This window comes from Equus asinus, chromosome 10, assembly GCF_041296235.1.
Source record: "Equus asinus isolate D_3611 breed Donkey chromosome 10, EquAss-T2T_v2, whole genome shotgun sequence".
In the NCBI taxonomy this organism is placed as follows: domain Eukaryota; kingdom Metazoa; phylum Chordata; class Mammalia; order Perissodactyla; family Equidae; genus Equus; species Equus asinus.
The window spans coordinates 26,765,942-26,778,171 of record NC_091799.1 but is presented as its reverse complement, the minus strand read 5'-3'; the positions used below and the strand labels follow the sequence as shown (position 1 = coordinate 26,778,171).

General features: G+C 37.5%; 1 long non-coding RNA gene across 1 annotated transcript in view; it reads left to right on the top strand.

The window, feature by feature from the left end:
• The first annotated feature begins 1,265 nt into the window (after positions 1-1,265).
• The window catches only part of LOC139046463 (uncharacterized), a 43,689-nt gene continuing 32,724 nt past the window's right edge, over positions 1,266-12,230 (top strand). The window contains exon 1 of the long non-coding RNA XR_011506564.1: positions 1,266-1,379. This is a non-coding gene — a long non-coding RNA (uncharacterized lncRNA). The remainder of the gene's footprint in view (positions 1,380-12,230) is intronic.

Below are 12,230 nucleotides of genomic sequence, written 5' to 3'. Positions count from 1 at the left end.
TGAGACTGTTGGTGACAGGTCATCTACTCTCTTTCTTCTGTCCCAGAGTTTCTCAACAGCAATACTGTTGACATAAATTCTTCACTGTGGTGGGGCTGTCCTGTGCATCATACTCTCTAGATGATAGTAGCACCTACCGCCACCTCCAGTTTTGACAATAAAAAAGTCCCCCAACATTGTCAATGTCCTCAGGGGCAACATTTGCCCAGGTTGAGAATAACCGTTCCTAATTTATAACTCTCTCTTTAGTATCAGGATGGAAGGCACAGCCTGAGTGGGCTTGTCTTGAGGCTGAGCACTGTGAGGGTGATGGTTTGTTATCACAGTGTAAAGAGAGTACCAGCTCCTTCAGGGAGTCTCTGCTGCTCTGGTGTTAATGTGGCAGGTAGTAGCATGGAACTGGGTCAGCCAGCCATGAGATCAAATCCAAGCTCCACCATTTCCCAACTCTGTGAACTTGGCCAAACTTCTTAACCTCTCAGAGCCTCAGTTTCCTCACCTGTAAAATAAGGATAACAACAGGATTTACCTTAAGAAGTAATCTGTATAATGGGGATAATGATGGGCTTGATTTCATAAAGATACAATAATTTAATATTCATAAAGCACAGTGTTAAAAGAAACAAGCTCAATGTGTGGAAACTATTCTTAAAAGTGCCTGGCCTTCTGCTGTAATCTGTTGCATTGTCTTCCTTCCAGCTGGGCTGCAAATGTGATTAGACAGGAAGCTCTTTGGAACAGGGGCCATGTCTAGACTGTTCACTGCTGAGTCTCCAACACCTAGGGCAGTGCCTGAAACATACTAGGTGATCAGTAAATATGGGATGAACTAATAAAAGGATTGAATAACAAAGAGGAAGTCAAAGCAGTATTCTAAAAAGGCCCCAATGCTGTCAGTATCATTAAGCCTTCATTATTTCAAGAACACTGGCTGGAATGCAAATGATTGTCAGGAAGAGTAATGGGAGGGAAAATAACACATGTTTCAAGGAGTAAGGAAAGATGGAATCCATCTACCAGTTAGCTTTCAAAACTGGCTAAAAGTTAATTTGAATTTAAAATTGATTTATCTGGCCTTCCTCTTACTTGAACACAATGCAGATCTTAATTGGAACATACACCTCCAGGAGCAGAGGAATAACGAGCTGCTTGCTGAAATGTCACTCCTGTGGAAGAGAGCAGAGGTGGTCCCATGAGGAGCGCCTTTCTTCCCTCGGCATAGTGGGCTCAGCTGTATTGAGTAGGAGGGGAGAACTGACAAAGAGACGGGAGGCACAGACAGGAAAGGAACGACTCCATTGCTGGGATCTGAGCAGGCTTTGTAGGGAAGGTGGCATTTCACCTGGGCTTTCACGGGGTGGAGAGATGGATCCACAAAGGTAGGAAGAGAGAAAGAGCCTCGCGATTACATTTATATATTTATAACACACAAAGATTATAAATCCTACTTCTGCAACCCATTTCCTAGGTGTACGGTGTTATTTTTATTTCCCTTTATTTTCAACCTCTTTTTAAACTCCAGTTTCCTTATCTAACAGATGGGGAAAATAATACCATATCTTTCATAAGATCATTATAAATGTTACATTAGATAAATGCATAAAATCATTTGGCATGGTTCCTGGCACACGATACATACAAAATACAAGCAGCTGTTATTATTGATGTTATTATTATACTTGAGTTTGCCTCTCAGAGGACAAAGCAGCATAAACTGGAGGTAAAGAGTCTATAAAATGCAGACATGAGAAGCTGGCTCTGTTTTTTGATAAAATGCAGAGGGAGGTTTGGATGGAAAAGTAGGTATGAATCAGATTGATGAGGACATGGAATGTGGTTCTAAAGATTTGGAGCTTTAAGGACAAGAGTGAGAAAACAGAGACATTTTCTGTTTTCTGTCAGTCAGGGCTTATTTAGGTGGGAAGCAGCGTTTCAATCCTTGTACACCAATTCATATAGGTGACCCGGCCCAGATTCTCTGCCTGAGAAGGAAATGTTGCTTGCGGCAGCATTTATTCCCTAGCCAATCTTCTCCGTTTTCCTGCCAAAATGAGGACTTCTTTCATTGTGTGATGGAAAAAGAACGCCACGTGTAATTAGAGGGAATGAGCAGAAAGAGAAAAGGCGGTAAGCCAGCCGCCGCCGTACTTGCAGATGTCTCCCAGGAACAGGGGGTGATGTGTTGTGACACTTGCCTTTGTTATGTTGTTTGTTAAACACTACGTGGCTACATTTCACAACATTTTCGAATATACTCCTGCATTCCCTGGGCATTTTGGCAGCAGAGAGTGGAAACGACTGGGGCTGGGGACGGGAAGTGGGGGGAAGGGAGTGTACGGCGAGGAGGGGCTAGAAATATTAATGTGTGGGAGTCGAGTTGGAAGTCACCTTCACCAAAATATACCTCCTTCACACAATCCGTGCGCTGGGGTCTGAGAGTCTTAGCTTATGAGGTATATTCATTGTGTTCAATTAAATTCGAATCAAATGAATATTTGAGTACCAGTAATGTGCCTAAAGATGTTAGGCTCTGGGGATAGAAATAGGATAAACAATGTCCCTGCTGTCCAGGGATTTACACTCCAGTGGAGGCAATTGGGCAGACATATACCACACGCACACGCATACACACACGTACATACACAACACAGAAAGCGAAGTGCAAAGAGATTTTAAAAGAGCCAGAATTGATTCAAGTTTGAAGAAAAGGAGTATAGCATACTGACTGTAGGCCACATTCTCTCATAATAATCTAGTTACATTAGAGATGAATTATTAAAAGTTTGACTAAAATATCCTAACCACTTGAACATGAAGTAAGTTAAATTTATATAACCTTTGGATCAAACAGGAAATCAAAAGTCAGATTACAGGGTGGCATAGTGGTTAAGTTCCTTCACTCTTCTTTGGAGTCCTGGGGTTTGTAGGTTCAGATCCCAGGTGCGGACCTGGGACTGCTCATCAAGTCGCGCTGTGGTGGCATTCCACATAAAATAGAGGAAGATTGCTACAGATGTTAGCTCAGTGACAATCCTCCTCAAGCAAAAGGAAGAGTGCCAACAGATGTTAGCTCAGGACCAATCTTCCTCACAAAGAAAAAAAACCAAATTATGTAGAAAAGATATATCAGCATGTAAACCAGTGAATAGAAAAGGCAAGTGAGATAGATAAACTTCTTGTTAAGTTAATTAAGACTAAAACAGAGGGATCAAAATATGTTAAAGTTTCAGAAATGTTAAGGTGGTATAACTGCAAATATAAATGTGATCAAGACATTGCTGCATACATTTTATGATAAAATTTTGAAAACCTAGAGCAAAAGGATCCTAGGAATCTGTAAATCATTATAATTGACCTCGAAGAAATAGAAAAGGTGACAAAACCAAGTCCAATAGAAGAAACAGAAAATATGATTGAGCAGCTGCAATCAAAACAGGCACCAGAAAAAACAGGTTTGCTACCGAGTCTATCCAATCCTTAAAGAAAATATTTTCGATATTATTTAAAATATACTACTCTGTAGAAAATACATCATCTCAATTTGTTTTATGAAGGCACTAGAGCTTTAAAACCAAATATATATGTACACACACACAATCAAGAAATGAAGCCAAAAAAAGAATAACAGATTTATCCCTGTGAATTCATAGGTGGTTCAAACTACTGGTTGATCTTTCATGCCAACAAATAAAAGAGTAAAAATCAGATGATTGTATCAATATATGCTGAAAAGGCATTTGATAAAAATTAGAAGCGTTACTAAATAAAGTTAGCATAAAATAAAAGAACTTAGATTTTGTAAAGGCTAGCATGAAAACCCTACCTCACATATGATCCGAAAGGGTAACATGCAATTCCATTTAAGTCAAGATAGTTCAAGATAATTGGTTAACAATTAGAGATTTGATTGGGAAAAATGAACTTAATAGAAACAATACACAAAATTGGGTAAGGCGGTTGGATACAAGATAATATATTCAAGATCAATATACTTTCTCTAAACTAGCAGTAAACACCATTTTGAAAGGAGAAAATTTGCATTAACATCATGTACAATAGTGATATATAATTTAAAATAGTTTAACCACAAAAATTACAGTATCTACATGAAACTATAAAATCAATATAATAATTTAACAAATATTTAATTTTAAGTAATATTTTAATGAATTAATATTTTAATTTATAGTTTTAAAATTATGCAATTCCACTTGGAAACCCAACAGGGAGTTTGGAATAAAATTGCACAATCTTGAAGTTTATAAAGAAGAATAGACGGCAAAGGAGAGCCAAAAGTTTGTGCAAAAGAGTACCAGAGAAGGGAAATATTTAACAGCTCTCAGGACGTAGTATAAAACCAATGTAATTAAATAGATCTCAGGTGGTGTAGGAATAGAGATGGACTGTGAGCTCCAGGAGAGGAAGGATAAGTTTTGGTTTGCTTGTATATTCCAAGCACATAGAAAAGTGCCCAAGTAATATTGGCTGAATTATTTATGAAATAGATCACAGAATTTGAATAAAGAACTTAGAAATGAATCACGATATCTATGGCTTACGAGAATTAAAGCACATTTTATTGAACTAGGATATGAATACAAATCCTAAGTGTACAGCTTGAGAGTTTCATAAATGAAATCACTCATGTTAACACTATACTTGTTTGTATGTGTGTATATTATGTGTGTATATATCTATATCCATAATTATATCACCCTAGAATTCCCACTTCTGCACTTTACCAAGAGCTACCCCATCCCTCTTCTCCTCTCTTGACTCTAAAACCATAGATTTTTTTCCCATAGGAAGTCTTCAGGTGTCATTGATCTTTGGTTGAAATTATTATTATTATTATTATTATTATTATTATTATTATTATTATTTTAGCTACTCAGCTCAAAGAGTCCTTAGGATATAGGCCATATAATCATCATCTTCATAACAATAGCAAGTAGATTTTGGGTAATTTTATAAGTTAAGTGCTTTACATTCATTTTCTTATTTGAGTCACACAAAACCATATTGAATAAATACTCTTATTTTGTTTAATATATGTATAATTTGAGGCTTAGAGAGATGAAGTAGTTACCCAAAGACACCCAGCCAGGAGGGAGTAGAGGCCTTTGGGTGTGATCATTTCATAGCCTGATGTTTCTATGCACAAGCTGCTATTAGGATAAAATCAGATAATGTGGAAAATGTTTAACATGCAACTTGCTCCAGAATACATACTTAATAGTTGTATAATCACAACAGTAATGACAAAATCGTTCAGTCTTCGCAACAATGTTGGCAGATAAGTTTATTAGCCTCAGGTTTGCAGACGAGAAAAACTGAAGCTGAGGGAGCTTAAATGACCTGCTGAGTTCCCACAGTTCGTGGTAAAGGCAGAGTCAGCCTCAGCCATTTCTCTCCAAAGCCTGTTTCCTTAATCACCGTGCAGACCTGGGTTCACCTGCAACTACTGTGTGGCCTTAGGCAATTCATCTAACCTCTCTGGGCCTTGGTTGAATAATCAGTACTTTTGCCAGCCATAATCACTGCTCTTTTTATCTCGGGGGAATGTGTAGGAGAGTTGAAGGAGTTTTGAAATAAGAACATCATAATGCATAAGATGACTGCTTATGTTTCCCCTAGCAATCCACAAGGTGGCAGATAGAGCAGCCAGTCATCGTTATCTCCAACGGTCATTTCAGACTAAGAAGAGAACTGACACATCCTCCCATAATAGTTTCGTAAGATATAAAATGTTTAATTTTCCTGCAAATGGGCTTTTATCTCCCTGGGGAATGGTGCTTGTTTCCTTATTTTCACAACATTGATGACAAAAAAGCAGAGCAAGCTAATTTTAGTCGTTTTGGAGAATAGAGGTGGGGTGGATAACTGAGACAGAGAGAGAAAATGGACATCGTCATGATTCCATTGAAAATAGTCACTTAAACAGAGGCAAGAATCTTTATCTACCAACCTCTGGGACCTCATGAGTCCTTGCATGGAGAAGGGAGAAAAGTCACTTCAGAAGATGCCATGTCATATCATACTACTCTATCTGCCAAAGGAGATTTCTCTGCTAGCTACCAGACCACTGGGCTCTCTTGTGGCCATCAGGCCCAGTTCATCCCAAACATCTCTAAATGCCTCTCCATGTCTATTTTTTTTCTATAGTTCTGTTTCCTAATTATCCCTGTTAACTTCTTCCCCTTGTATACTCACTCCACTTATCAGGAGCTGCTTCAAAAGCCAAAACTTCCTCAACACTTTCTCTACTCTTCTTGATTGAATGTGATCATTCTCATTTCCTTCCACTGTTCCTTCCATTTTATTTTCATTAGTGGCGTATTTTCTGTTTTCCACGGCAAAATTACCTTTCCCCATTTTAAAAGTGCAATGGGAAAGTATGCCCATTTGAAAATATGTAATAAATATATAATTAGATTAAAAATGAGAGTACTACTAATGCTATTCTCTGCCAGAGTACCCTATTTTTACTTTTTTAGTTTATAGTTTTTCAAAATTTTTACATGCATTTAAATGTTCCACTTAGTCTGAAGGTACTTTGAAATGAAAACCTCTCTTCTGGTCGTGGATGTATTTTTTGGGTAATAACTACAGCTATAAAGAACAATAAAGCAAGGTAAGGGGGTTGAGTTGATAAAAACAGACTCTACCTGGGGAGGCAACACCCGCATAATGGAAGCAGCAATGGTCCTGGAGGTGAGTTATTGAAGTTCAGAGGAAGAACAGTTTGGGGTCTTAAGGGATGCTTCACGGGACGGTTGGCTGTTGAGACTAGCACGGCAGACGGGTTAGATTCACTGAGATGTTAGGTGTGAGTCTTACGGCTGGGAGTCCACTATAAGCAGAGATGCGTAACTGCGAATGAACAGAGTGAGGGAGCATAGTGAGGAGATCCTTTCCATTTCTTTTCATCTCACCTGCTGCCAAGCCCTGACGTCTCTAACTTGAAGGTACTTTTTTGTTCTCTTTATTTCTTTGGTCTCCCCAAACCCTAGGCCCAGAGCACTCAAGTGTTGGTGGTTGTTTCCTGGCGCCATGTGCATTTTTGAAAAATCAAGATCCATCTGTGTGTCCTGCCCATGTCTACTCTTGAAAATTGCCTGAAGCATACCACTTTCTTGACACACATGCATGCATAAATACATACATACATATGTATATACACACACACATATGAAATGAATGCACAAATATGTATGCATTGCAACTTTCTTTTGATATTTTCATTAATTCACAAATAATATGCTCTTAGAGTATCTTATTATTTTTTATTTTTGGTAAAAGATACTGACTTTCTATGAAGGAGGTTGAGGATTTTACTCTCTTAAAACACTCCCAAAAACGACTTTCCTGAACGACATCTAATTCTCGTATATTCATTATTGCATATAGCTGCCTTACAATATGGAGATATTTTATATTATTTGACTATATACTGTCCGCAGGTGTGTTATATAGTTTACTATGATTATATTTTCTTTCTCTTCTAACTTTTGCCTTCAGGAATTAATAATTTCTTTATTTTTTCCATTTTCTTAGTTTTCAGGCATTATTTCATTCTGAAGCTTCCCAATAAAACTAACTGTAGAACTTCAATGTGTATGTGTGTTCTTGAAAATGTCTCCCTCTGGAATTCTTTGACCTGCTGAATTCGGGGCTTCGTTATTCTCTAGCAGCAATTCATAGAATCGTCTGGGAATCTCTTTCAGTATAATTTTGAAATTGCCTCATTCTCTCTTCTGAATTGAATCTTCTGCTCAAGATTCTGCATCTTGTCTTTCTTGGTTTATTCTCTTGTATCGTTGGAGCATATCTTCCAGTATCTTCTTGCATGGGAGATATATTTTTGACATTTTGCTTGTCTAAAAGTATTTTTATTCTACTTTGATCCATGAGGATGGATTATTTGTATTGAACATTTTTCTGTTGCTAGAAATAATTTTCCCTCAGAATTTTGATGGAATTCTTCTGTAGTCTTCCAATTTCTGTGCTGTCAAAGCCATTAGGATACTTGACCATTGCATATGGTAATGGGACTAGATTGGGCAGAAGAATGCAATTTCTCTTTATGGAAGATGCTAAAGACTCTTTTGTTTTTTTCCTCCTGCATCCTAAAAATTTACTTAGAATTGCCTTAGTATGGATATTTTTTTTTCATTCTTTTGGATGAGAACTTGTTGGAACCCTTCAATCTCAGATCAAATGCCCTTCATGTCTTGGCTGTTTTTATAAATATGTATTTTTATAATTTCCTTCCTCTATCTCCTATATTCTCTCCCCATTTTTGTTATTCACATATTGGCCCTCCTGGATTTATCTTCTGATGTGATTCTCTTTTCTCTCCTGTTTTCTATATCTTTGTTCTTTTGTTCAACTTTTGAAAGAGTTCCTTAAATTTATCTTCCAACCTAGCTATTTTTTTAAAGAAAATATTTTACAATAAAAAAATTACTCAAGGCTTATTATTTTTGAGTTCTCTGAATTTTTTAATGGAACATGCTCCTACCCCACCAAGGATGCTAATCAAATGTGCATGTAAGTGTGCTTGGTTTTTCTGTTTCCTCTCTACTAGCCTACTACCTGGTTTCTCTGCATCAACGGTTGCCCACTTAGAGTTAATTTTCAATATAGCAGCCAGAAGGTCCTTTAAAAGTTGATTTATGTCTTCAGAAAAACGATTTCTTAAGTGATAAAATAATCATCACCAAAAAAGCATGCAATGCAGAAATGTGTAGCTTAGAAAGTAAGAAATTAACTAAAACCCCACCACCCAGCAGAAATTGTCAGTGCTGTTTGGTAAATATCACTCCAGACATCTCTCTAAGGACTATACAGATGAATATGTCCCTAAGGACTATGTAGAAATTTATAGATTACTAGGGAGACAAATAGGTAAAAATGTGATGCTACTTTAAGGGTTATTTTAAAATAAAATGACAAATTTAGGTTTACTTGAATTTAACATTAAGAAAAACATATTGAAGTAAACATGAAAAAAATGACAAATGTCAAATACATATTTTTTTCACCACAAGAAGATATTAGCATCTAAAATATCTCTAGAGTTAAGGGAAAATAGAAGAAATTTTAAGTTCTTCAAGTCTTTTAAAAAAAGAGCTATACCTTTCCATTTTAGACCTGTCTATTGACTCCCTACTGTGAGGAAACTAGCATTCCCCCATCCTCTCTCTCTTTTTCTCTGTCTCCAGTTCTCCTTCTCTCATATGCTATTCTTAGTAAGGTTTGCAACATTTACATATTCTGGTCTGAAACTGTAATTTTCATTTTAATTGTATATTGAATAGGAATCTGTGTTCACCTCTGATCCTGTTCCCATGGCTTGCTCATTTTCAATTACTTTGTTATCATCTATTATTTTGTTTACCTGATTTCATCTTCCAGAAGCTTTCTGTTTTTTAAAAATTTAATACTATATTTTATTTAACCCCATCTAGTCAAGATATTATCATTTTGGGGCCTACCCAGTGGCATAGTGGTTAAGTTCACATGCTATGCTTTGGCAGCCCAGGGTTCACAGGTTTGGATCCAGGGTGCAGACCTACACACTGCTTATCAAGCCATGCTGTGGCAGTGTACCACATACAAAGCAGAGGAAGATTGGCACAGATCTTAGCTCAGGGACAATCTTCCTCAAGCAAAAAGATGAAGACTAGCAACAGATGTTAGCTTGGGGCCAATCTTCCTCACCAAAGGAAAAAAAAAGATATTATCATTTTAATATATAATGAATACAAAATCATTAATGAGACTTTTTTACAGTCTCATTTTCCTACTGAGTCTTTGAAGTTTGGTGTGTATTTTACACTTAGAGTACATTTCAGTCACTGTAGCATGTTTCAAATGTTCAATAGCTACACGTGGTTAGCGGCTCCAGTACTGGAGAGCACAGCTCTAGACTTCCTCCTTTTCTTTGTCTCACTTATCTGTTTTGGGTTAAGTTATGATTCCACCCCAGCAGTTACGCCTAATTGTGGACTTCTGTCCTAGAAAGGATCCCTGGAGTGTCAGTAGTTTGTTTATCTGTTTTACTGTTTTTAACTTTTTATGTTATGATGATTGTAGACTGGCAAGCAGTTGTAAAAAAATAACAAAGAAGTTTTTCAAAGAAGTGATTAGGGAGTCCGCTATTCCTTGACTGTGTGCCTGCTTCAGAATATCTATATTCTGCCTTTGCACTTGCATCTTTTTTAAACATAGGTGAGATCATGTCACTCTTAGTTTTGAAACCCTGCTATAGCTGCCCATTCTACTCAGTAAAAGCCAGTGTCCTTATGGGGCCGTGAAGCCATATGCATTCTGATCACTGGACACCACTCTGCTGTCTTCATCTCGTCTACCTCTGCTCCTTCTCTTCTGGCCACACTGGAGCCATTGCCGTCCCCACTTTTAAGGCTGTGGCTCTTCCCTCCCTCCGACATTGTCTTTTATGAGATATGCACATGGCCCACTCCATGGCCTCCTTCAAAGTTTTGCTTGCACATTGCCTTCTCAGTGAGGCCTGTCCTGACCACTCTGTTTAAAGTTAATTACCCCTTCCCACCCATTCAACATTCCCAATTCCCTGTCACGATGCTCGCTTCATATTCTTATTTTCCAAGGCACTTTATGCTTTCTAATATGCTATATAATTTACTTATGTTTTTGTTTGTTTTTTTACTCCCATAGCCAGAAAGAAGTTCTGCCAATAACCTACTGTTGACCACGAGGGTTAGTTAACCTCTCTGTGCCTCAGTTTCCCCAACTGTAAAATTTAAATCAGAATAATTGTTCTCATTTATTGAGTGGCTACTATGTCCAATGCACTGTAATATTCGCTTTACATGTAGTTTGTCATTTAAGCATTACAATCTCCTTCAGATAGATTGTCTACATCTAACAGATGGGATAACAGATTAAGAAAATGTTAGGTGAGTTGCCCAAGATCTCAGCTAATAAGTGGAGTTGACTTGACAGGATTATTGGAGATAACCTAGTTACCCACTTACCATAAAAAGCTCTCAATAAATATTTATGTAAAATCATCTTCAATTTATCAATACACCCATTTCAATAATTGTTTATATAATTATTCCCATTTTGCAGATGAATAAACTGAGGTTTCTAGAGTTGAAATGACTTGGTCTAAGATTGGTAATTAATGGAACTGGATTTAACTTCACGTCCCTCTGGAAACAGAGGGATAAACGTTCCTCTCCCAAGCCTGTGTTCTTTTGATGCTTCTAAAAAGTATTCAAAGTTTGCTAGATGAAGGAACAAATAGAACTAATGTTCAATTTTTCATTTTCTCCTGCTAAATATCAAATCTCTTCTTTAATACTTCTTAACATATAATTTGTTCTGGATATAATTCTAGTGAATTTAGGCAGTGAGGAATCAACACCATTTAGATAAACTCTAGACATTGACATTTTTTAAATTGCTGTCTACTTTTCTCCAATTTACTGCATAATCACCATTCTATCCCATAATGCTGTGAGGTTTCCCACTGTCATCAATCATTCCTCCTCTGTTCATTGTATTGCAGCCTTTACATGGGGCCCCAGCTGCCAAATAAAAGGTCATTTAATGGGTCCTTACTCTTTTGAGCACCATCCAAAGCCTCCTCTTCAATCAGCTTCTCAGGGAGGGATCCAGGTGGGGGCAAAGAGGCAGGTCACTTCAGCTCTGTTTCCATGGCGACCCATGCATGAATGTGATTTTACCCCACGACCTTGGACATAATGACCCTTAATCACATCCACTATACCCCTCAGGACTCAGTGACTCCTATGGCAATTTTCTATGACCCACTTTAATGGCACAGTTTTCATAAAGGTAGACTTCCTACCTCAAGCAGGCAGGGCCAACCAGCAATTACTTCAGGGCAGAAACTTAGAACAGAAAGGGTCTTTGCAGGAAGGCTACAACAGCAGTAGATAAAATAAGTTACTAGGATCCTAGGTGCCAAAGAGAACACTCTTGTGGAGTGTTTCAGCTCCAAATTAACCTTGACTGAATTCAGTCTGACCTAGCTCATTTCTAAATCCCATACAAAGATAATGTGGGTAAAGAAAACTGGTCTAAATGAAATCTTTGAAGGAAAAAAGAAGGTTGGGATAAGTAGAAAGAGGACACACTATAAGGTCGAAGTTAGCCATCTTCAAATATGTCAGATGTTGACATGAGAAAGGAAATTCGGACTGATATCTGGA